This window comes from Dermacentor andersoni, chromosome 4 (assembly GCF_023375885.2).
Source record: "Dermacentor andersoni chromosome 4, qqDerAnde1_hic_scaffold, whole genome shotgun sequence".
Lineage (NCBI taxonomy): Eukaryota > Metazoa > Arthropoda > Arachnida > Ixodida > Ixodidae > Dermacentor > Dermacentor andersoni.
In genome coordinates, this window is record NC_092817.1 from 134173623 (window position 1) to 134197260 (window position 23638).

The window sequence follows — 23638 nt, forward strand, 5'->3', positions numbered from 1 at the left end:
ATTTTTGCCGTAACAACGATCAATGCTTAACGCCGACGCGGGATTTCCGGCGACACGGGGCCCTCAACGCTATCCCATTTAAACGCACTGTTGTTTCCAGAGGTGTTGGTGAAAAAAAAAACATTATCGCGGATGCAGACGACCGCAACCGTATGTTGGCGAATGTACGAGAGCATGTAACATTCGAGGATGGCCATATTGCCAAGGATCACGAAGGTGTCCTGCAGTCGTGGCTGGTACTGGTAGTTGGCAGCGACGAATAAAAGTAGCGACAAAAAAGAATACTGCACACAAAAAAAAATTCAAGGGAAAGACACGTTGTCGGCTGCTAAGCACAGCGCCTAAAGTGGCACTGCAGAACTGTTATCAATAGCGTACATCGGTTCATATAGGAATAGTAAAGCAGAGTGAAAGTCATAACCAAAATATGTCAAACACATAGGGCGTACGCGTTTGTCTTGCGTTTTGCTTTTGTCCCTATCTGTCGCACTTCTTTACCAATCTTAAATATCGAACCAACTGTAATGAAGAAAGGAAGAGAATGGCATACCGATCATCATCAAGAGCGGAGGGCACGAGACCGGCGTTCGAACACCACCATCTTGCTCTTCGCGCTCACTGTTCCGAGCTACCGCCCGTTTGTTGGACTCGCTCAATAAACTTCCTTACATTTGGTGGATCGTGCTGGGTACGCACATCGTCGGCACCCTGGAACTCCGATCCCGCACGTTGCACTCCACCATGCAAGCTGACGCAGCCCAACAGCCGCCACCTCTCCCGGCCGCCGTTTGTCCCGGCCCCGTTCGCCAGCGAGACCCCCCGGTATTTTCGGGTACGGAAGACCAGGACGTCTAGGACTGGCTGTCGTCCTACGAAAAAGTTAGTGGACCCAACAAGTGGGATGACGCTGCTAAGTTGAGTACCGCGAACTTTTACTTGGCTGGCGTGGCGAAGCTGTGGTATACGAACCACGAATCGGAATTTGAAAACTGGTCTGCTTTCAAGGAGGCAATATCTGCTGTTTTCGGTCGCCCTGCCGTGCGGAAGTTACGCGCCGAGCAACGGCTGCGCACACGGGCACAGGAAGCGAATGAAACATTTACCGCCTATATTGAGGACGTACTCGATCTCTGCAGGCGCGCCGATGCCTCAATGAGCGAAAGTGCCAAAATACAGCACATCATGAAGGGCGTCGACGACGATGTCTTTCAGATGCTTCTTGCGAAGTCTCCTGGCACTGTGTCTGAAGTTGTAACTCTTTACCACAGCTATGACGAGTTGAGAAGGCAGCGGGCTCTCACCCGACGTTCATCTCAGACGTACAATCAACCGCTCACTGCACTGGACATCATGCCTGACCAGTCATACCTTATCGCACAAATGAAAGAATTTGTGCGTGAGGAGGTGGCCCGTCAGTTGTCTCTCCTGCCGTTTGCTCAGCGTCAGGAGCTCCCACAACAGCAGCAACTGCAGCGACCAATCCCGTTGGCTCCCGTGCTTCGACACGTCATTCAAGAGCAGATTTCCGAGGCCATGCCGGTGCCCATTCAGCAGCAACCTGTCGCCGCGCCTCTTAGTTACGCTGAGGTAGTAAAGCGGCAGCAGCTTCAACAGCCCTCACCACCCCATGGTGTGTCGTATGCTGCAGCACCGATTCAGCCGTCCGTGACATGGTCTGCTCCCATCCCTGCAAATCCCTGGCGAACGCGCGACAACCGGCCGATCTGTTTTGCATGCGGTGGCCCTGGTCATATCGCCCGATTCTGCCGCCGTCGCGCGCCAGGATACTCAGACGCCCGTTCACCGAACTACATAGATCGTCCCCGCTCTCGTTATGAAGGTCCGGGTCCCCAAACAAGCACGTCTTCACGTGACTATCCGCAACCCACGTCTCGTCGCTCACCTTCACCCCGTCGCCGCTCCTTGTCGCCCATGCGTCGTCGACCAGCCCCTGAAAATGAGGGAAACTAGCCTCCGCAGTTCGTGAGGCGAGAACTGCGCTGTCGAAATGCTCAAGTCCTCGAACTTTGCCGTCGAATATTGTCGAAGTTTTCGTAGAAGGCATCCGTGCATATGCTCTTGTCGATACCGGTGCTGCCGTTTCTGTTATAGACGCCACACTTTGCCGCAAGCTTCGGAAGGTGACCACGCCTCTTGAGATGATGCCCTTACGTACAGCGAATGGAGACCCTGTTCGGCCTATAGCTGCCTGCACTGCTCGACTTATTATAGCTAAAGAGCACTACATTGTCGAGCTTATCGTCCTTTCCTCTTGCTCGCACGACATTATACTTGGCTGGGACTTTCTATCGTATAATCACGCCGTTATTGATTGTGCCAGATCTGAACTTGAGCTCTTCCCCTTGTGTGACGAGTCCTACTACCCCGCTCATCAAGCCGCACACAAAATAGTCGTCACAGAAGACACAAAAATTCCGCCGACAGCAGCTGTTTTGCTCCCCGTATTCTGCAACAGCATATGTGATGAGGCTGCATTCTTTGAACCATCACGCCTTCTTCTAAATCGGAAGCCACTTCTTTTGCCTTATTCGACCCTCTCTATTTCGAATGGAACAAGCGCTCTCTGCCTCACAAATCCTCTTCCATATCCCATCAGACTGCTTAAAGGTGAATCCCTTGGATGCGTGCAACCCATTGATATCGGCCAAATTTTTTCCGTGCAGCAAGATTCAGCTCGACGCGACCTCGACGTCATCAGTGCTCTTACCCCTTCTGATGTTCCAGCTGCTGACCTATTCGATTCGTCCATCGCAGACGGACTGTCCCCATTTGAACGCTCTGCTCTTCTCCAGCTGCTCCACCAGTTCCGCGACTCCTTCGATGTTGCCCAACGTGCCCTTGGCCGAACTTCTACCATTGTTCACAACATCGACACCGGCTCCAACTCGCCAGTGCGACAACGCCCTTACCGCGTCTCCACCGCGGAACGTCAAGTTATTACCGACCAGGTTGACGATATGCTTAAACGCGACGTTATTCGCCCTTCACAAAGCCCGTGGGCATCCCCTGTGGTTCTCGTTAAAAAAAAGGATGGATCGATTCGCTTCTGCGTGGATTACCGGCGCCTAAACAAGGTCACTCGAAAAGACGTGTACCCTTTACCCAGAATTGACGATGCCCTTGATTGCCTACAAGGTGCCGAGTTTTTTTCGTCGTTAGATTTGCGTTCCGGGTATTGGCAGGTACCTTTAGCAGAGGCCGACCGTTCAAAGACAGCCTTCGTCACGCCTGACGGTCTATATGAATTCAATGTCATGCCCTTCGGCCTCTGCAATGCGCCTGCCACCTTCGAACGCATGATGGACTCGGTTCTGCGGGGTTTGAAGTGGCACATGTGTCTCTGCTATCTCGACGACATTGTTGTCTTTGCGCCAGATTTCTCAACCCATCTCGAACGCCTCAACCATGTCCTGACGTCTCTGAAAACCGCTCAGCTGCAACTAAATCTCAAGAAGTGCCGTTTTGCTGCGCGAAAACTTACAATTCTTGGTCACGTTGTATCAAAGGATGGTGTGCTTCCGGACCCAGCTAAATTACGTGCCGTGACTGACTTCCCCAAACCGACGACTCTAAAGCAGTTACGAAGCTTCATAGGGTTATGTTCCTACTTTCGTCGGTTTGTGCGCAACTTCGCCTCTATAATTGCGCCTTTGACCCAACTATTAAGCAGCGCCTCCAATATCTCGTCATGGTCTTCTGAGTGTGACCAAGCCTTCTCCACCCTTCGCCGTCTCCTGACGTCACCACCTATACTGCGCCACTACGATCCTACGGCCGAAACTGAGGTGCACACAGCCGCCAGCGGTGTCGGCCTCGGTGCTGTTCTCGCGCAACGAAAGCCTGGGTTCGCAGAGTATGTCGTCGCATACGCCAGCAGAACGCTCACCAAGGCTGAATCAAACTATAGCGTCACCGAGAAAGAATGCTTGGCAATAGTCTGGGCGCTTGTCAAGTTCCGCCCTTACTTATATGGCCGCACGTTTGATGTAGTTACGGACCATCATGCATTATGTTGGTTGTCTTCGTTGAAGGATCCGTCAGGTCGCCTTGCCCGCTGGGCTCTTCGACTTCAAGAGTTTGACATCCGCGTTATATATCGTTCCGGACGCAAGCATGCCGATGCTGATGCACTGTCGCAGTCACCACTATCCACCGAAACTGCGTCCATATCCACTATAGCCCTTCCATTGTCAGCTCTTGACGTCGCCACCGTCTCCTCTGCACAGCGCCACGATCCCTGGATCGCTTCGCTTCTTGGCGTTTTATCCGGGGCACCCACTCTTTCGACCACTCGAACTCTGCGACGCCAAGCTTCGCACTTCAGCATCCGTGATGGCCTCTTGTACCGGCGCAACTACTCGCCAGATGGTAGGAAGTGGCTCCTAGTTATCCCTCGAACGCTTCGCTCTACAATCTGCGCTTCCTTTCACTCCGACCCGCAGTGTGCTCACGGTGGTGTCTTCAAGACCTATGAACGCTTACGGAAAAGGTACTACTGGCGCGGAATGTTTCGCTTTGTCCGCAAGTTCATTCGCGGCTGCCACGAGTGTCAGCGACGAAAAAAACCACCGCATCCTGCCGCAGGTTCATTGCAGCCCCTTCCATGCCCAGAACGCCCATTCGACCGCGTTGGAATTGACCTTTATGGACCTTTACCTTTGACCACGGCCGGAAACCGATGGGCTATCATTGCTGTCGACCACCTTACACGATACGCCGAAACCGCTGCTCTTCCCACGGCGACAGCACAGGACGTCGCCTCTTTCATCCTCAGGCGTTTTGTGCTTCGGCATGGTCCTCCTCGCGAACTCCTCAGTGACTGTGGCCGCGTATTTCTCTCCGATGCAATTCAAGCACTTCTCCACCAGTGCAACATTGTACATCGGACGTGTACTGCCTACCACCCTCAGACGAATGGTCTCACTGAGCGGTTTAATCGGACTCTGGGCGACATGCTTGCGACACATGTTGCATCTGATCAATCAAACTGGGACCTGGTTCTCCCATTTGCGACATACGCGTATAACACCGCTACGCAAGTCACAACCGGGTTTTCCCCCTTCTTCCTTTTGTACGGTCGCCAGCCGACGCACACTATCGACACGTTGCTGCCATACGCACCAGATACCTCAGAGTGCACGCCCGTGTCAGCAGCGGCCCGTTACGCTGAAGGTTGCCGACAACTAGCCAAGCGCTTTACTACAGCCGACCAACAACGCCAGAAAAACGCCCGCGATGATGATCACTCTCCGGCCGCAACATTCGCTCCTGGAGCACTTGTGTGGCTGCTTGTACCACCCTGCGCCCCTGGCTTGTCGTCCAAACTGCTCCCAAATTATCATGGTCCCTACCGCATCGTCGAGCGTACTTCCCCCGTAAACTATGTCATTGAGCCTCTTACGCTGCAAGGCGACCGTCGTCGACGTGGACGTGATGTTGTTCACGTAGACCGCCTCAAGCCGTACTTCGACCCTCTTGTACCCACCTGTTAGATCGCCAGGATCGCTCCACCTTTCTCGACGGGGGCAATTGTAATGAAGAAAGGAAGAGAATGGCATACCGATCATCATCAAGAGCGGAGGGCACGAGACCGGCGTTCGAACACCACCATCTTGCTCTTCGCGCTCACTGTTCCGAGCTACCGCCCGTTTGTTGGACTCGCTCAATAAACTTCCTTACACAACTAATACGAGCTTCCATGCATGTAGTCACTGATTTACTGGAGATAACGACGTAAAATTTACATCTGAAACAAGAAAAAGGCAAACAATCTCTGTGAACGCAACTTTTGTGAAAAGTGGCAAGGACTATATTTCACTTTCCTTGACAACTATCGCACGTTTTCCCACTTGCCTGCAGCTAAGATAGAAGAGCATTCTCGAGCCAGAAGGCTTCACCTACTTTTTCACAGTAAAGAACATGCCAGGTGGTCGCATTTTTGCAGCCAGCTTCGATATGCAACTCTTGCGAAGCCACAAACACGTCGAGCTAAGATTCATGACAACGAAAAAAGAATTCGCGCTTCTCTGGTCACAAAACGAGCAATGCGGAAAGTGCAACGTAATATGCGGGATTACAATTTAATGTTCCGTTAATTTCCCTTGAAGTCATCCGCCATTCCTCTGTACATCAAGTTCGGAAATACAAAGAAAGGTTCTTCCCACATACACCTCTTTCAAATCCATTAAAATTTTTGGGCTTCCGCTAGCTTGAGTCCTTAGTTCTTGGCTGGCTCATACTAGTTTTTTACTCTTCCAGTAACCTAGGATGTCAGATCTTCGCATACGCTCGGATAAATACCGCGATCACCTACACGCACCAGTGAATGCCCGAGAGCAAAACATGCACAGCCGGTTTTCGCTGTACATGCATAAAAGGCTGTGGTAAACATCCATAATTTTATGCTTCATATTTGTGAGAATTCATGCCAGGGTATTCTTTTGAGTTTGACGCCCAATGGTGCACTGTATGATTTTGTTCTTGAAATAAAAGAAATATTATTCATGATGGATGGTTTCCATTGAGCTAAGCGTGGTAAGAGATACTTGAAAGCTTTGGTTCATGCTGGCATTTGTTCTGATAGTTAGCCAATATTTTACCCTACAGATAAACAACAATTGTACAGTTAAAGTATGTCTGAAATCCAGGCCTAGATAAATGCTTTTGAAGAAACGGGCAAGTTAGAAAATATTATTGTCGAAACAAAAGTCAAGACGATATAGCTAATCAGTAAAGCTGGAACGACTAGGTAAGGCATGCCACAACTGGCTTACATGCAAAGCCAACCAAGAATGTTAGCCCAAAGTAAGACACCCACATTCGCGTATGTGCGGTCAGGTCAGCAATAACTAAAAATATCCGGTAACCCGATTTTCTCAGGGACTTACTCCTTGATGTTATCAAAGCATGTAGGCAGAAAGATTGACACTGTGAATAGGCTCCACCGGACAGCCTGGCCGACACTTCCCCTTTGTTTATGATTTCCCACTACGCTTTTTGTGTCTGAGTTTTCAGCACAGCCTAAATATCGGCCCATCTGCTTTTGCTGGTTCAAACGTCCACTGAGATCTGGATAAGATTAGACAAAGTGGATTGTTTACCTCCGTACACCACTCATATGTGCATGCTTTGTCAGTTGTACCAGCTTACAACTACAACTCTTACGTATCAAACGCAAAAGAACTGCTTCGGAAATAAACTGGCGGGCAGAACTGCAGTTATGGAGGGTCACAGTTGCCTCACGTACATGACAAGCAGATTATCAGATGCGGGGAAGAGATTCACATCGCGCAGCTTCACGAAGCCGCCAGAATAGAGAAAGGGCAGTGACAGGGTGGTCTGTCTATATTCGTCCTATTTCCTAGTCTCCGTTCTATCACTATTCCTGCGACAGAAATTACATGCTCGAGCAGGACGCGCGAGGCGCACAAACACCCCGCTGCAATCGGGCTGTCTTGCTCGACGGTGCATCAGTAGGGCGCGCACGGATGGTTTTGCAAAACACCAGGAGGGGGAGTGGGTTTCAGTGCAACAACGACGAAGCGATGTCGGCGACCCGTCATCAACGCTATACTAAATCGCCTCAGAAGTGGAGCCAGGGCAGGGTTCTGTCATCCGCTGCTGGCCTGAGCGTTGTTCGCCCAAAATTGTAAGCGCACTAGCTTTTCTGCGGAGCTGCTGTGTCTATACACTGTTCTGAGAGGAACGGCCAGTGAAGGTCGGCGTGGTATTTCATGGGGCGCTGGGTGACGCCAATGGTGTGCCATTGGTTTCACCTCTGCAGTTTTGGGGCACGATGCCTACAACGCCAATGGCGGTGTTTTTCATCACATCAACGTTGTTAGACCCCTCGTAACTTGCTAGGCCACTGTTCCATTTACATAGCAGGAGTTGATTTGCTGGCAGCGTCACGACAACTTGTCACACCCGCATATAATTAGGACACTATCTGGAAAGTCTGAGCGCAGCCCTTAATTTTGCTATCACTGCCAATGCCCCGGGCTTTCGCCGAAACGCCCAATGGTTTTTATCATACCCCACATCCCGAGCACAAAGCCCAAACATACAAAGTGTGCACACCCAATAGGGTTCAAATACACAGAAACGACCGAGTAATGAGCTCACCCACCAGCCTTTGCGTGTGGGTGAGCTGCCGATTTCGCTGGAAACGATGCAGTCGTAGGAGGCGGCATGCAGGTCCTGTCTGTAGGCTTCCGCGGTAAAAGGCGGAAGTACCACAGCGCCTTCTTTGGCTATGAGACGGACGTGGGGAATGAGCATTACAGGAACAGCGGCAGCCGCGGCCCACAGAAGCTAGTGAGGTGGCTTTCCTTGTGGCTCTCAACGTACGTATCTCTCCAGTCAGGGGCGTTTGAAAAGTCAAGCCGGTGTGCTGGCTGAAGAGGCAACCGACAACCGCGAAGCGACAGGGTGGAATCAGTGTCTCGCATTGACGGCGATTTCGCATATAACATAAGGCGATGTGGCCAGGCAGGCAGGAAAAATGTCATCAAAGGAAAGACGGCAATGTTTAGACCAGCAGAGAAAGCCAAAAAGACGCATTAGCCTATTACAGTTGTTTGTCGCAATTGCCCGACGTAACTTCTAAAGGGAGACTTAGCAGAAAGAAAGTCAAAAGCTCAAGTAATTTGTTTCGAAACAATAATGGTCTGTCACTTAACGGTCGATGATGTCTCACTTAAGGAGCAATGCTCTTAAGATGGGTTTTCGAAAGACGCTGAACATTATAACAGGCTCGGATGCCTATGTACATTACCCGGCGTTAACTTAAGTCGTCGGCTCTGCGACTATCCCAGTCTCCCACCTTACTTCTACGACAACTGTTTCACGTGTTACTGCGCAGCGCGAGACGATTCGCCGTAAGTCAACGGGCATAGCGCGAGAAAATGCCGCGATACCAAAGAATTTTGTCGCGCTACCTGGTCATTTCAGCTTTCCCCAACAAGTTACAAACTTTTCTGTAGGGTAGAAAATGCTGTTAAACTAATTTTGCACTTCCAGTACTTATACTCGGGCAAAAAAATTAGTCCAAGGAAGCTAAAGCTCATTATTTCTGTATTATTATGTAGACTATTAAGCAACCAGTTAAATAAAAGCTCAGACGACAAACGCAAGGCGGGCTCATGAAATAGTAATCACAATTGTTGGAAGTCAGATTCCAGCAACCCACGAGCCATCGCTGTGTTTCCAATTCTTGAAAGGAGCAGAAATGGCCCTTTCTTTTTCTGCTGTTGCCTGAAAGATAGTAAAGATTAGGTTGTTATATAAATGATTCCGGAACCAGCAATTAATATACGATTGTCTTCTCTTAAGGCGGTAGCATGTACCCGGTATCTTACAGGTCTTATTGCTCATTTATCAATCACTATGAATGCCTAAGGCGAGCATATGTTAAAATCGAGCCTTAAAATTGGTCTGCTTAAAACAAAAGGGCGGGCAAGAAGCTATTCAAAGAGCATATAAATATTTTTGGAAAATATTTGCATCAACGTACTGAGAACAAAAACAAGATTACCGTTTAACCATTTTACATTGAAATTATGTTGCGAATGCTTTAAATGTGACACACAAAGCACGTGGAACAATTATGGTTTATTATCCACGAATTCGCACAGACAAGCGTATGTGAATGAATGTGAACATGAGACCATATGACCATTAGAAAATCGTGCACTGTTTTCACCGCGCATCAGTGTACAGCTATTGCAACGTTTTGAAAATTTGTTTCTAATAATTTATTTATTTATTTAAATTTGACCTTCATCACTGACTTACGTGCATTCTACAAAATATAAGTAAGCTCCCTCGCACCAGATGAGCTGATGAGCCTTGCGTAAAAGGGCCACAGATATTGCAAATCAGCACGCAAATTGGGTTCTCTGGTCTGCCTTATTTTTGTGCACGTATTTCTTCCCTGCTTGTAGGCTTATGCCTTAGATTCTAGAGCACTACCCACTGCCGTACGCCAGTGGCTATAGCGTTACGCTGTTGAGCTGGAGGTTGATGGCGCGATACCGGCCGCGGAGGCCGCATTTAGTTGAAGGCGAAATGCGAAAAACGCTTGTGTACTTATATTCAGGAGCACGGTAAAAAACCTAAGTGCTCAACACTTTTCCCGAGTGCCTTATCGTGCTTTTGGTAAGTAGAAACCAAAATTAGTTTTCCGTTAGCACTGAGAGCCTACCACGGAACCCCACTTTTTTCACGATGTCGAAATCAGCCCGTTTTTTATCGCGGAGTTAAAGTAAGTTGCGCCTTGGTCAGTGCAACGACATGATCATAAAATGTTTGTTTCCGCGTCAGGGAAAAAGTTGCACGTCCGCCCTAAAGGCAAAGCATCGATTGCGGCAGCAGTTTATTAGACGGCTGTACGCAGTAAGGATAGTAGCTTTATCGGCCGTACAAACTTTTAAACATTCGCTTACTAACTCAGTTATGAAGCGTGGTGTCACACGCGCAAAACAAACGTGAACGCATCTCACTCGACGACCGCGCACGCTCGCTATCAAAACGCTAGACAGGGCCCGCGCGGCCATACGCGGCCGCCCCATAAGGAGCCACCGCCATAGTAGAACGCCACCTTACCCCTCCCCTGGTGCCCCCCCCCCCCCCCCGCGCGTGATGGAACAAAACACGCTTCCCCCACCCCCGCCCCTTCCTACCCTTACCCGCGCGAGATTGAGCCACTATTGTCGGCTCAACTTCGCACGCACGAGCTCTCGTATACAGCATACTGCGCGTGGCGACGATGTTATTCCCGCTGCACTTTATTCGGACGCCAACGGCAGAAATGCGCCTGGTGTGTCCATATATCGCAATAAAAACAAGTACGCACGCATCACGCTCTCGTATTTCCACAGCAGGCGTACGGAGAGCTTGCTTGAGCGATGACCACAGCTTTTGTGCGATGCATTTGACCTTGTGAAGGCTTGAGCAAGCGCACTGCCCTTGCGTGCTTTGTCTCTAGCGCCGTCGCCCACCGACCTCTGCTCAAAGTACTCATGCTTCAGTATCGTCAGAATGGCCAGCTATCTTCACATCGCTTGCTCGAATGGCAGAAGAGATATGATTGTTGGGGAGCACAGCTCTGTAATGCGGAAGCGCAGGCACACGGTCAATAAATTATGCAGTGTAATGCAGCGGTTGTAGTGCATTATTTTTTGTTGACACTATTCCATTCAGCCGGAATGTGTGAGAAAAATTTTGAACCATGTTGCGACACTACTAACGCCCAACGGCGAGAAAACCGTGAACTTTTTTCGGTGACTACGTGATTTTTTTGCTTTTTTTCTTGGCACTGTCCTGCAGATCAGATGCTTTTTTTCTCTCTGCATTTCTCCTCCGCAATTTTTTTCCTCATGTCAGATACGGAAGTGGTATCCACCTTTCATAAATGCCATGAGGTAAGTAGAGATGGCTGATGCACTGAAATAGAATGGTACAGTGCATTGAATTATCGTGTACACAGCAATAATTTTGGAGAACGACACCACCATGCTGACGGTAGTGGACGCGGGTAGCCCTTGCATTCTACAAAGGCTGGCGGCATTCGTTGACACTGCCGTATAGGAGGTGTTAAGCCGCTCATCTATCCAACACTCAAAATAGGTGGCGAGGTGAACTAAGTATACAAGCACAAAGTCGGCTCTTTCTATGCCCGGTAATTGACTGTGCATGAAGTGCTCGAGTGCAGGGTTAATTACCTATTGATCCCTAGCCACGAATGTGGGAGCGTTCACACTGTCCACAAAGGTGGGTGGAAATGACTGCACACGCCCCTTTGTCAGGCCGAAATGCCTAGGGCAAAGGGCCTACAATGGCAGGCAAGCTTTACGGGGTGTATGACCTGCGCGCAGACGGTGCCAATAATTCCGCGATTGAAAAACAGTCCACTCGTCAAAAGCTCATAGAGGCCATTGTATAGTGACAGCATAGGATTCGACAAAGATGCTCATTTGGCAGAGTGCTTGTTTATTGTCGTTGCACGTGTCACTTATTGCAATCTATGTAAGCGGGCCTGCAAAGAAATTACGCAGAAACGCGATGACCAAACTAGAGGCATTCAGACAGCGAGCAATCCCTAAGAGCTTGGGAGTGGAAGCAAGCGAGCCATGATGAGAAAGAGGGCGAAACGTTTGCACAAAGTCTAACAAATATGCTAATTATGTGAGGTACAAGGAAGTGGGTAGTGGCTTCAGTTCAGTTGTAACCGCATTGATTAGGGGAACGTTGAGGCGGGGCAACAGTTGGAACCTCCCATTTTGATTGTTTACCGAAGAGTATTTAAAGATTGCCTGGAACCCACTCCTTTAAGTGTAGGCTGTAATCATTCGCCTGTTAGATCAGTCAGACTCTGTACGATGCAACGCGAGTCTGCAATAATCAATTTGTGGTCGAACAGTGAGACTCGGTTGGTCGTATGTAGGGATATTTGTCCTAGGCTCTAAGTTATGAAAAGTATAAGTATAAGGCGCTGTTTACTTCTGCGTTTTTAATCAGTGTCATTCTGCAAATTCTGCACTCTACTGTGTAAGTGATTTCACTGCAATATATCCCCAAGTTCTGTTCGCTCCAACCTGCATCCTGCTTCATAAACGCCGATTATCCCCTTGAATAGACTCGATCGATTTCAAGGAGAGAGAACAAACTCTACTGGAGGCGCGGTGGGAATAAATAAGCATTGTAGAAATTATAACCTCTGTGATATCTCTCAAGGTTTACGTACGCGAAGATATGGGACAGAATTTTGCTCCTGTAAATGTTTGTCGATAGCGTGTCTAAAGTACGTGGTGCCGCTCTGCTTGGGAACATCTATAGTACAAGACAGCAGCGTTTCCATCTCACCGTTAAAATACACAACATTTGATCGCCCGAATAAACGCTCGCACCATGAGGGGAATATTTCAGCCCGCTTCCGCCTTACCGTTTCTTTAGCAGGCAAAATAAATTGATCCCCGTATTAAAAGGAAACGTTGGAGCTCTCGCGTTTCGACGTATAATTAAGTTAAGCTGAAATATGGTATGCCGTGCGATAATCAGTCATTTGAGAATTTGCAGGTGCCAAACTCAACGCTCGAGCTTGAATAATGTCAGAGACTCCTGTTTCTGCTAACATCAGAACGTGACGATGAATCCTATAGGCGGCATCGAGCCTGCCTCGCAGGGAACGCCTCGGCTTGGCCGTTAGTTGAATGAACGAACAAGTCGGGGTTGGTGTGAGGCTGCTATTTTTATATTTTTCTTCCTTTTTTCATTTATAAATATTCTTCCATTTCTCACCCTCCCTCTCACAAAAAGAGAAAACATATTAGTATATTAAGGACGCCCACGGCATCGTAGCGGCACCGCTTGCCCGGAAGCGTATTTAGAATTGCTCGTAGGTACAACGGGGCGTGCCACTTTTGACGGAGCTCGACGTTTCTGCGCAGGCGCGAGTAAGAGCGGGCGCGAGAGAGAAAATCTGGGGGCTTTTGCTCCTTGAATATATGACTCAGCCTAGGCACTACGGAGGAGGTTTCTTAGATTGCGTTGTATTCGTTTGTCCCCTGACATGCCGGCATTGCGGAGTTCGGTCGAGTTGGTTTATACGCTCCGCCGCTGGCTGCACGCGCGGTGAGGCAGTGGGCGCGGACGCCGCTTGGTGATCGCTGTGTCTGAAGGGACAGTGTTCTGACTGGTGTTTTATAAGTCGCCGGGTCGAATTTTTCGTCGCGACGATAGATCGAATTTTTTACAAGCACTGCTCCAGGAGGGCACATGTAACCGGCAAACGGAGGCCTCAGGAGAGCACCTGAGGTTATATTAAAGCAGGCGGCGCAGGATCTCCGGGGCACCCAAGCGGTAGCGGGGGGATCAAAGCTGGAAGCCGGGCGGCCCGTGGGTTGGGGCCGCAGAGGCCGAAGCGTGCCTGGGGGTGTTCGCATAAAACATTGGCTGTCCGCGATAGCGGACAGCCGATCTTATACTCCCCTGGCACGCTTCGGCCTCTGCGAGCCCCAACCCACGGACCAGTCCGGCTTCTAGCTTTGATATCCCCGTTGCCGCTTTGGTGTCCTGGAGGCGCCGCCAATAATGCGAAATAATGACACGTTGTTTTCATTAGTAAAAACATGATCGATTAAATATGATTGCGTCGAGCCGCCAACTTGCGATGCTAAGTTCAGCACAACCGCGCCCCGCGACTTCTGCCGGCACGGCGCGCCTAGGGACAAGCGCATACACCGCGCCCCAAGGGACTCCTCCGTAGTACCTAGGCAGAGTCGTATTTTCAAGAATCAAAACTCCCCACATTTCCTCTCTCGCACCCGCTCTCACTCGCCCATGCGCGCAAACGTCCGTCGTCTCCGCAAGTTCCACGCCCCGTTGTACCTACGAGCAGTTGGAAATACGCTGCCCGGAAGCAATCGATGGCAGGCGGTTCGGCAGCGAGCTTCCCTATACTCCGAGCAGGGATGCCGGCGCTCTACGTTCAGCCTTCACGCCCGGCTAGGAGACAACCAAAAGCCACAGCAACGCGCATGCGCTTTGCGGTTGGTTTTCAGTATATGGTGACATCTATGGCTGCTATGGCAGGGTATATTTTCTGAGGCTCCACGTAAGTTTCCATCGTGTAGGCCAAGTATTCGGAAGCGTTTATTTATCCGCGATGACAAGACGCAGTGAGAGGTCTGAGCTGAAGACCACACGCTGCCAGGCAAGTGCTTAAATTTTCAGTGAACTTGAAAATTAGGTGTAGCACAGATGGCAAGTGAATACATTAGCGTCCACGAAGCGCTCAGTGGGTCATAGGCCCGATTTGAGCCCAAAGAGCTTAACTTTAACCTTGTGTGTGAGACACGCACAATAGAAAAAAAGAAACAATTCCGCAACATATGAGCACTGTTCCGTACCGCGGTTAGTAAGCAACAGTGGGTAAAAAATTTTTTAAATTCTAATAAAATTCACTGCAGTAGTGTGCATATAGTCAATTACTGAATGGGAATGCAATCTGTCGCCGTTATCACTTACGCATTTCTATAGAGAATGTAAATCACATCTTTTTAAGCAGGGGTCTCAAAGCAGTGTTCCACTAATTATTATTTACCATTGCCTAGCAACTTTCTAATTTAAGCAAGTTTCGATGTGTTCAGTTCGTATACAATGTTGTACTGGCCCGTTGCCTGCTTACAAGCATGTACTACGCGATGCTTGCGGCCTAATAGATGGCCCGCATCCTCTGCCATGTCCGCAAGTAGGCCTCGATAAACTGCAATAACTAAGTTATGAATGTGACGAAGAAGATCGGCAGGCTGAAAAGCCCCATTGCCATCGCGTGGCTCGTACCCTGTTCGCTCGTTGGCTGCGCCCTACCTGCTGTTGCCGCGTTGGTCGCTGCTTCTCTACGACCCGAATAAACCCCCTTTACAATTGGTGGAGCTGCTGGTTACAACCGGAATTCTGGAACTTCGCAACCGGACGCTGCAGCCTGTCTTCATTATGCCGGAAGAAGGATCACCGCAACCACAACCCGCTGCCCCGGTGACTACCGTGGTCTGCCCCGGCCCGCTGCGTCAACGCGACCCACCCATCTTCAGCGGTACCGAAGACCATGACGTAGAAGACTGGCTCGCTGACTACGACCGGGTGAGCATCCACAACCACTGGGACGACACCAAAAAACTGAATTACGTATCGTTTTATTTGAGCGGTGTCGCCAGCGTGTGGCACCGCAACCATGAACGTGATCTCACGACGTGGCCAGCCTTCAAAACTAACGTGACGGAGGTATTCGGGCGCCCCGCCGTTCGCAAGCTTCGCGCCGAGCAACGTTTGCGCAGTCGTGCGCAACAGTGCGGGGAGACATTTACAAGTTATATAGAAGATGTTGTCGACCTGTGCAACCGCGTTGACGTCACAATGGCTGATGCCGAGAAGATCCGCCATATCTTAAAAGGCATTGAAGACGACGCCTTCCAGATGCTGTTGGCGAAAAATCCGGCGACAGTCTCTGAACTCGTCAGTCTCTGCCAAAGCTTCGACGAACTCCGCAAACAACGCCTAGCCACCCGCCAATCTCCTCCTCAGGCGACTTCAATGTCGAGCTTGGCGGTTTCCCCGGATAATACGTCGCTACTGCTACAGATCAAGGAGTTCGTCCGTGAAGAGGTGGCTCGTCAGCTTTCTCTGATTCCCCTCACACACGGCCAGTCGAATTCTCCGTTGGCGCCCGCTCTCCAATCTGTCATCAAGGCGCAGGTAGCCGACCACATTCCACCTTCTCTCCAGCAGGCTCCGGTTGCCGCTCCCCTGACGTACGCCGAAGTCGCTTCGAGGCCTGCACCACAGACCTACGGTCCCCTTCGCCCGCCTTTGCGCCCGCCCGTATCCGCTCCGGTCCGGCCACTGGTGCAGTATGCACGACCTCAAGATCATTGGCGCACGGAAGATAATCGGCCGATTTGTTTTTATTGTGGCCGTGCTGGACACGTAGCACGTCACTGTCGCCTCCTTACCCCCAACGTCCCCAACAATGTGCGTCCATATGCGCCACGTTTCCACCAACGCCGCAACTATTCGGACACCTTTGACTCTCCTCCTGTTGTCGACACCGCATTTTCCGCTGCTCGCCGTTCACCTTCTCCTCGCCGCCGCTCGCTTTCACCCATGCACCGGCGTCGGAGCCCTTTGCGTCAGGAAAACTAAATATCGCAGTTCAGGAGGCGAGAACTGCGGTGCCAGCGAAACGTATAAGGCCTCACACTTCCCCGAAGAACGTTATTGAAGTCGCAATAGAAGGAACATTGACGCTAGCACTTGTCGACACCGGCGCTGCACTTTCAGCGATAGATGCCCGTATTTGCCGCAAGATCGGAAAAGTGACGACACCGCTTTCTGGACTGTCTCTTCGAACAGCCAACGCGCAGCACGTCGAGCCATCCGGCGCCTGCACTGCTCGTGTCGTCATTCAGGACGTCCTCTATATCATAGAATTCGTCGTGCTGCCATCATGTTCACACGACGTCATATTAGGTTGGGACTTTCTCTCCACACATCATGCGATCATTGACTGCGCCCGCGCCGAAATCGAGCTGTTTCAGTTTTCGACTGATATTATCACTGACCATAAGGACCATTGCCGCAAAATCTCTGTTTCAGAAGACACCATTATACCTGCCTGGTCTTCCACCCTTGTCAGCATCTCTTGTGACTATGTAGATGACGGCACAGTACTCTTCGCTCCGTCTGAACTCTTAGTTCACCGCCGTTCACTACCACTGCCGTTCGCCGTCCTCGAGTTCAAAGCTGGCGCCTCTCTCATTTGCGTCTCCAACCCATCGGCTGAACCAATTACTTTACGCCGCCGTGAAAGCCTTGGCAGAGCAGAGCCACTGACTTTATCTTCAATATTTGACACGATGGACGACTCCACTTATATTGCTGCTCTCGAGGAATCGCGTCCACAGTCCCTACCGGGTTCTTTTACGCCAGCTATTGCCAGTGACCTTACGACGACGCAGCGCGACGAACTTCTTCGCTTGCTCCAAGGCTTCTCTTCCTCCTTTGATTGCCAAGCAACATCACTCGGCCGCACAACGACTGTTTCGCACACTATCGACACTGGGAGCCACGCACCAATTCGACAGCGTCCCTACCGAGTATCGGCGACTGAAAGACGCGTTATCAATGACCAGGTGAACGATATGCTCAATCGCGGTGTCATCCAGCCTTCTAGTAGTCCTTGGGCATCCCCAGTCGTCCTAGTTAAAAAGAAAGACGGCTCCATACGATTTTGCGTCGACTATCGAAGGCTTAACAAGATTACCCGAAAGGATGTATACCCGTTGCCACGTATTGACGACGCACTTGACTGTTTGCAAGGAGCGGAGTTCTTTTCCTCCTTAGATCTCCGCTCTGGCTACTGGCAGGTGCCCATGGCGGACGCTGACTGTTCTAAAACCGCATTTGTAACACCAGATGGCTTGTATGAATTCACTGTGATGCCATTCGGTCTGTGCAATGCACCCGCCACCTTCGAACGCATGATGGACGGCATCCTACGTGGCCTAAAGTGGCATACTTGCCTCTGCTACCTCGACGACGTTGTCGTCTTTTCCCCTGATTTTCCGACCCATCTTCGGCGTTTACATCAAGTTTTGACCTGTCTCCGGAATGCTGGTCTCCAGCTTAACTTAAGAAAGTGCCGATTTGCAGCTCGAAAACTGACTATATTAGGCCACGTTGTCTCCAAAGAAGGCATTCTTCCTGATCCTGATAAACTTCGCGCCGTATCCGAATTTCCGAAGCCCACTAATTTGAAAGCACTGCGCAGCTTCATTGGCCTATGCTCCTATTTTCGACGTTTCGTTCGCAATTTCGCTACAGTGATCGCACCACTTAACCAACTTCTTCAAGGCGACAATGAACTTTCTGGTTGGTCGGAAGCCTCTGATGATGCCTTTACGACTCTTCGTCACCTCCTCACGTCTCCGCCAGTCTTGCGCCATTTTGATCCAGGCGCACCTACAGAACTTCATACTGACGCCAGTGGTGTCGGCCTTGGTGCCGTGCTCGCACAACGCAAGAACACTAATGCCGAATACGTCGTCGCTTATGCTAGTCGTGCTCTCACGAAACCTGAGACCAATTACTCAGTCACAGAAAAAGAGTGCCTAGCTATCGTATGGGCTCTTCAAAAATTTCGTCCATATCTCTACGGTCGACGCTTTGACGTGGTGACGGATCATCACGCTCTTTGCTGGTTGTCCAACCTAAAAGACCCGTCGGGCCGCCTCGCTCGGTGGGCCCTCCGAATCCAGGAATACGATATCCGTGTCGTCTATCGTTCTGGACGCAAACACTCTGACGCCGATGCCCTCTCGCGCTCCCCAGTTACTTCAGACAGCAGCACTTCTACTTATAGACATGACATCTCACCACTTGACATCCTGGACATGGCATCGGAGCAACGAAAAGACCCATGGATCGTCATGATATTCGACTTTTTATCAAATCCTCCGGCAACTTCGGCACCTCGAGCGTTACGCCGACAGGCGCAGCATTTCACAATCCGCGACGGACTTTTATACCGCCGCAACTACCAAAATGACGGCCGCAAGTGGCTCTTAGTAGTGCCTCGCCACCTACGACAAGATTTATGCTCCGCTTTTCATTCTGACCCGCAGTGTGGTCACGGCGGAGTGTCAAAAACTTACACACGGCTTCGCCTACGATATTATTGGCGAGGGATGTACACCTTCGTCCACAAATACGTGCGCTCCTGCATTGCCTGCCAGCGACGCAAATGTGTCCCGCATCTCTCCACCGCACCTCTCCAACCACTTCCCTGCCCAGCTCAACCATTCGACCGCGTCGGCATTGATATATACGGGCCTCTTCCATCTACTGGCGCTGGCAACCGATGGATTGTTGTGGCCGTAGATCATCTGACACGGTATGCCGAAACCGCCGCCTTGCCTGCTGCATCAGCAAAAGACATCGCCTCGTTCATACTAAACAACTTCGTTCTCCGCCATGGCGCCCCTCGCGAACTGTTGAGCGATCGGGGCCGCGTATTCCTCTCAGACGTCCTGCAGTCACTCCTATCTGAATGCCAAATTATTCACCGCACTACTACTGCTTATCATCCACAGACCAATGGCTTAACAGAACGATTCAACAGAACTCTTGGTGACATGCTATCAATGTATGTTGCATCTGACCACTCCAACTGGGATCTTGTACTTCCGTTCGTCACTTACGCATATAACACTGCCTCTCAAGCCACTACTGGATTCTCGCCATTCTTCCTGCTTTACGGTCGCCATCCCTCCAGCACCATTGATACTGTTCTCCCGTACCGGCCGGACCCTGCTGAATGCTCACCTGTTTCTGCGATTGCTCAGCACGCCGAGAAATGCCGACAACTGGCCCGTTCTTTGACGTCTGCTCAACAGTGCCGCCAAAAAGAGCGCCATGACCTCAATCCTCCCCCTCACCCTTTCCCCGTCGACTCACTCGTGTGGCTTTGGGTCCCGCCTGTTGCTGCTCCTGGCCTTTCGTCCAAGCTCCTCCCGAAGTACCACGGGCCCTACCGCGTGGTTGCACAAACATCACCACTGAACTACGTGGTCGAACCCGTATCGCCATCTCCTGATCTCCGTCGACGAGGGCGCGAGACTGTACACATTGACCGGCTGAAGCAGTACTACGATCCGCCCACCTCTTCCTAAGTCGCCAGGATGGCTACTCTTCAATTCCGGGGGTGATTGTGACGAAGAAGATCGGCAGGCTGAAAAGCCCCATTGCCATCGCGTGGCTCGTACCCTGTTCGCTCGTTGGCTGCGCCCTACCTGCTGTTGCCGCGTTGGTCGCTGCTTCTCTACGACCCGAATAAACCCCCTTTACATGAATAGTAAACGTTCAATATCGCGTTGCAAGCGTTACATAGTTAAAGAAACAGGTACTACAAACACGGCGCTACTTCAAACTGGCGTTTCTTCAAAGATGAAGAAAAATGTACTGCAAAACAGAGAAGATAATGCGCAAGCACAAGTAATGTGGTCGTCAACGCCTTCAGGGCTCGTGCGCAAAGCACCAGAGTTATTTCGACTATCCCATGTTCACATGCTTTTACGAATACATCTGCGCAACAGAAATATTCACAAGCGTGGACGTGTAGACAATGGAAAGGGTGCAGCTACGACACTAAAAAGCACTGCATCCTTCGAGAGACAATGGGGGTTTAATCCACATCCAAGGCACGCTTCAGTTCTTCGAGTAATAGGAATGCGAAGCTTATCAGAAATTTTTCAGCGATAGCGAATATCAGCGATTTCGTTGCGTGCGCTACCGGTAGCCTCTTGCGTGACGCGTGCGCGAGCCCTGCCATCTCTCGTTCACTTCGTTGCTTATGCCCACCGCGTGAGGAAACTTGAAGGTGCCGCCTTGTGTTATGTTATTGTGATAGCAACTCTATAGACATTCCAGGCGTATTTAGACAGTCGTCGCCGGCGTCGCCGTGATGTTCGGTATAAATTCTAAGTGGGATAACAAGTGGATAACATACCAGCCGCGCCGCACGCTTTCCGAGGCTGGTAACTTGATGCAACTCCACCGAGACTTAGGGAAGACCTGAGCGCTCGGCGGCGACGTCAATGCTGCGTCAAGTCGATATGGCCACCGCCACACCACGAGATGCAGATTGCTCGTACACGCCGAGGCGTGTGGGCGGCGTCACTTTCAGCTTGTTGTACTGGGCTGGGGGCGCGTTGAGGTTGTGCTAGAAATTTGGGCTGTGCGCGCCACAAAAGTCGTCATTGCTGCATCTCTTGTGTGTTTGTGTGTGTGCGTGTGCTTGTCAATGTGGACACGTGTACACGTGCGGCACAGGTACGGGAAAAATTTTCCCTCGAAAATGTCGAACAAGTGCTTTGTGCCATACGGTGACAGTAGCTACGCCGCGGGATCACAGGTTCATGTTTTCAAGTTTCCTCAGTACAAGTAACTGCGCAGGCAATTGATTAGAGCCATCCCTCGAGCTCATTTCATCATCACAGAGTACGCCAGTGTAAGTTATAATCATTCGCAATATGGCCGCCCCAAGACCACGCGAGGTGCATTGCGCGGTTGTATGGAGACGCGTCCACGGGATCACTTCCCGCTTGCTGTACTGCGTTTCGGGCGCACTTCTCTTTTTGCTTTGGTAATTTGTGCGGCGTCCCCAACAAAAAAAAAAGTCATGGTTGGCGCGTGCCTTCTGTGTGCGCGCGTTTTCGTGCGATGGAATTTAGTGAAAAAAAAAATTTGTAGAGATTCTAGCAACTAAAACTGCCCGAATGTGTATGTGATAACTATTTACCTGAAAAAAGTCGACTATACAGCCTACGGAACCTTGAAATGGTTTAACTGTGCTAAATGAAGAGCCGTTGCTGACAGTGGAAAAGCAGGCACGTATAGGAGCTTTTTAAAGTATGTCCGCCGAAGTAACCTTCTGTTTCCCGCGATGCGTATTGTAGATATGCACTGTGGCCCACTTCTACGCTGTTGTACAGCAGCTGTCCAAGACAGCAGATTTTTTTGAAGGTGGGAGATCAGCGGCAATTTGTGACGGACCTCAGTACAAAACAGCTTGTCACCGCAGAGTTTTGTGATCTTGGCTCATGTGAACAAAGACGCACAAGTCAAGCGGCGATGAAACGTGTAATGCGGTACAGTGCAAACATTTACTTGAATAGCTTTTGTAGTCACCAGATTCACAGTGTTTGACGATGACAACAAATCGAAGAAAGAAGAAACTTCCAAGAATTAGGCCGCTCCACGTGTCTTATGCATGTGGTGTGCTACCTGTGATTATCCACTTCGCAAGATATATTTTGTTCAATTCGACGTTCTCAATTAGTTTTGTTTTCAGTTTCTTTCTTGTTCAACAACATGGTGTGTAAACAGGGGATGCGTAAACGAATGCTGGCTAAACAAATTTGCTCTAAATGTCCTCTGTACTCCATACATTTAGTTCTTTTAAATAAGAACAAAAGACGCACTCTAGCTAGACAAAAATTTGATACACTAGAATCTATGCCCACCTAGGTCATGTATAAAGTAAGATTATCGCCTCAAGGACAGGGTAAATTCAAAGATAGACATGGCTCTCGTCTGTCATTGCACATGCGCGCTCATTAGCGTAATTCCCGTGGTCCCGTCAGGCCATTATTTTTGGCGAGAAATCTGTGCAATGGCGGCCCAACGCAACGTCACCCAACGTCAAATTGACGTTATACGAAACTGCCTTTCCTCTGACGCTCGTCACGTGATATTCATTGAGCCAATCAATAAACTCACATGACTGCTATCATGGACCACCAACACACATTCACAAAATTGTGGATGCATTGCCCGGCTGAACTGTGCACGTTCTTGTTCCTTTTTTTTTTTTTATAACCTAACCTGACCTGACATCGCTATATAGCTGCTAAGGACTAGAAAAAAATGTTTTATTAGAAATAGTCTGCTGCACCACGTCACGTTTTGTCATCTTGTTGAATATTAAAACTTCATTTTCGCTAAACGTCCGCTTTCAGGCAGAAATTTCAACCCACCAGACCTCTCAACAGCCAGTCAGACAGCCAACATGGCGGATAATGGGTGCCTTGCAGCCATCGTGCGTTTCTTTAATACAGACCCTGATGTACCTCCGTATGTAACAAACAGTTTGGCCTGCTGAGAAGCCTCCTAGCTTTCACCAATCTTCTTTGCTTCACTTTAATAATCTCCGTTGCTGTTAGGAAAATGTCTCATCAGGATTCAGTGGTTGATACAGCATTCCTTTCGAACACACGTATTTTCGCGTAACATGGTGAGCTAGAGCGTATTGACTTTTTAAGCACCCTGACGTGAACCTTACGTTCCTTCTAATGCCAACGCGTCATGTCGTGTTAACGCCGAGTAATAGCAGTTGCCGTTCTAGAACTTAGCCTCTCCTGCCGGGTGGCGCTTCACGCCTTGAACATTTCTTTCGAATACCGCTGCCTCTGCCATGTATGTCACAAGTAAAGAATATGAATAACAGTACTCGTCGAGGGACGATGGCATACGCTATGAGTTGATCGTAAGTCTATTAGCT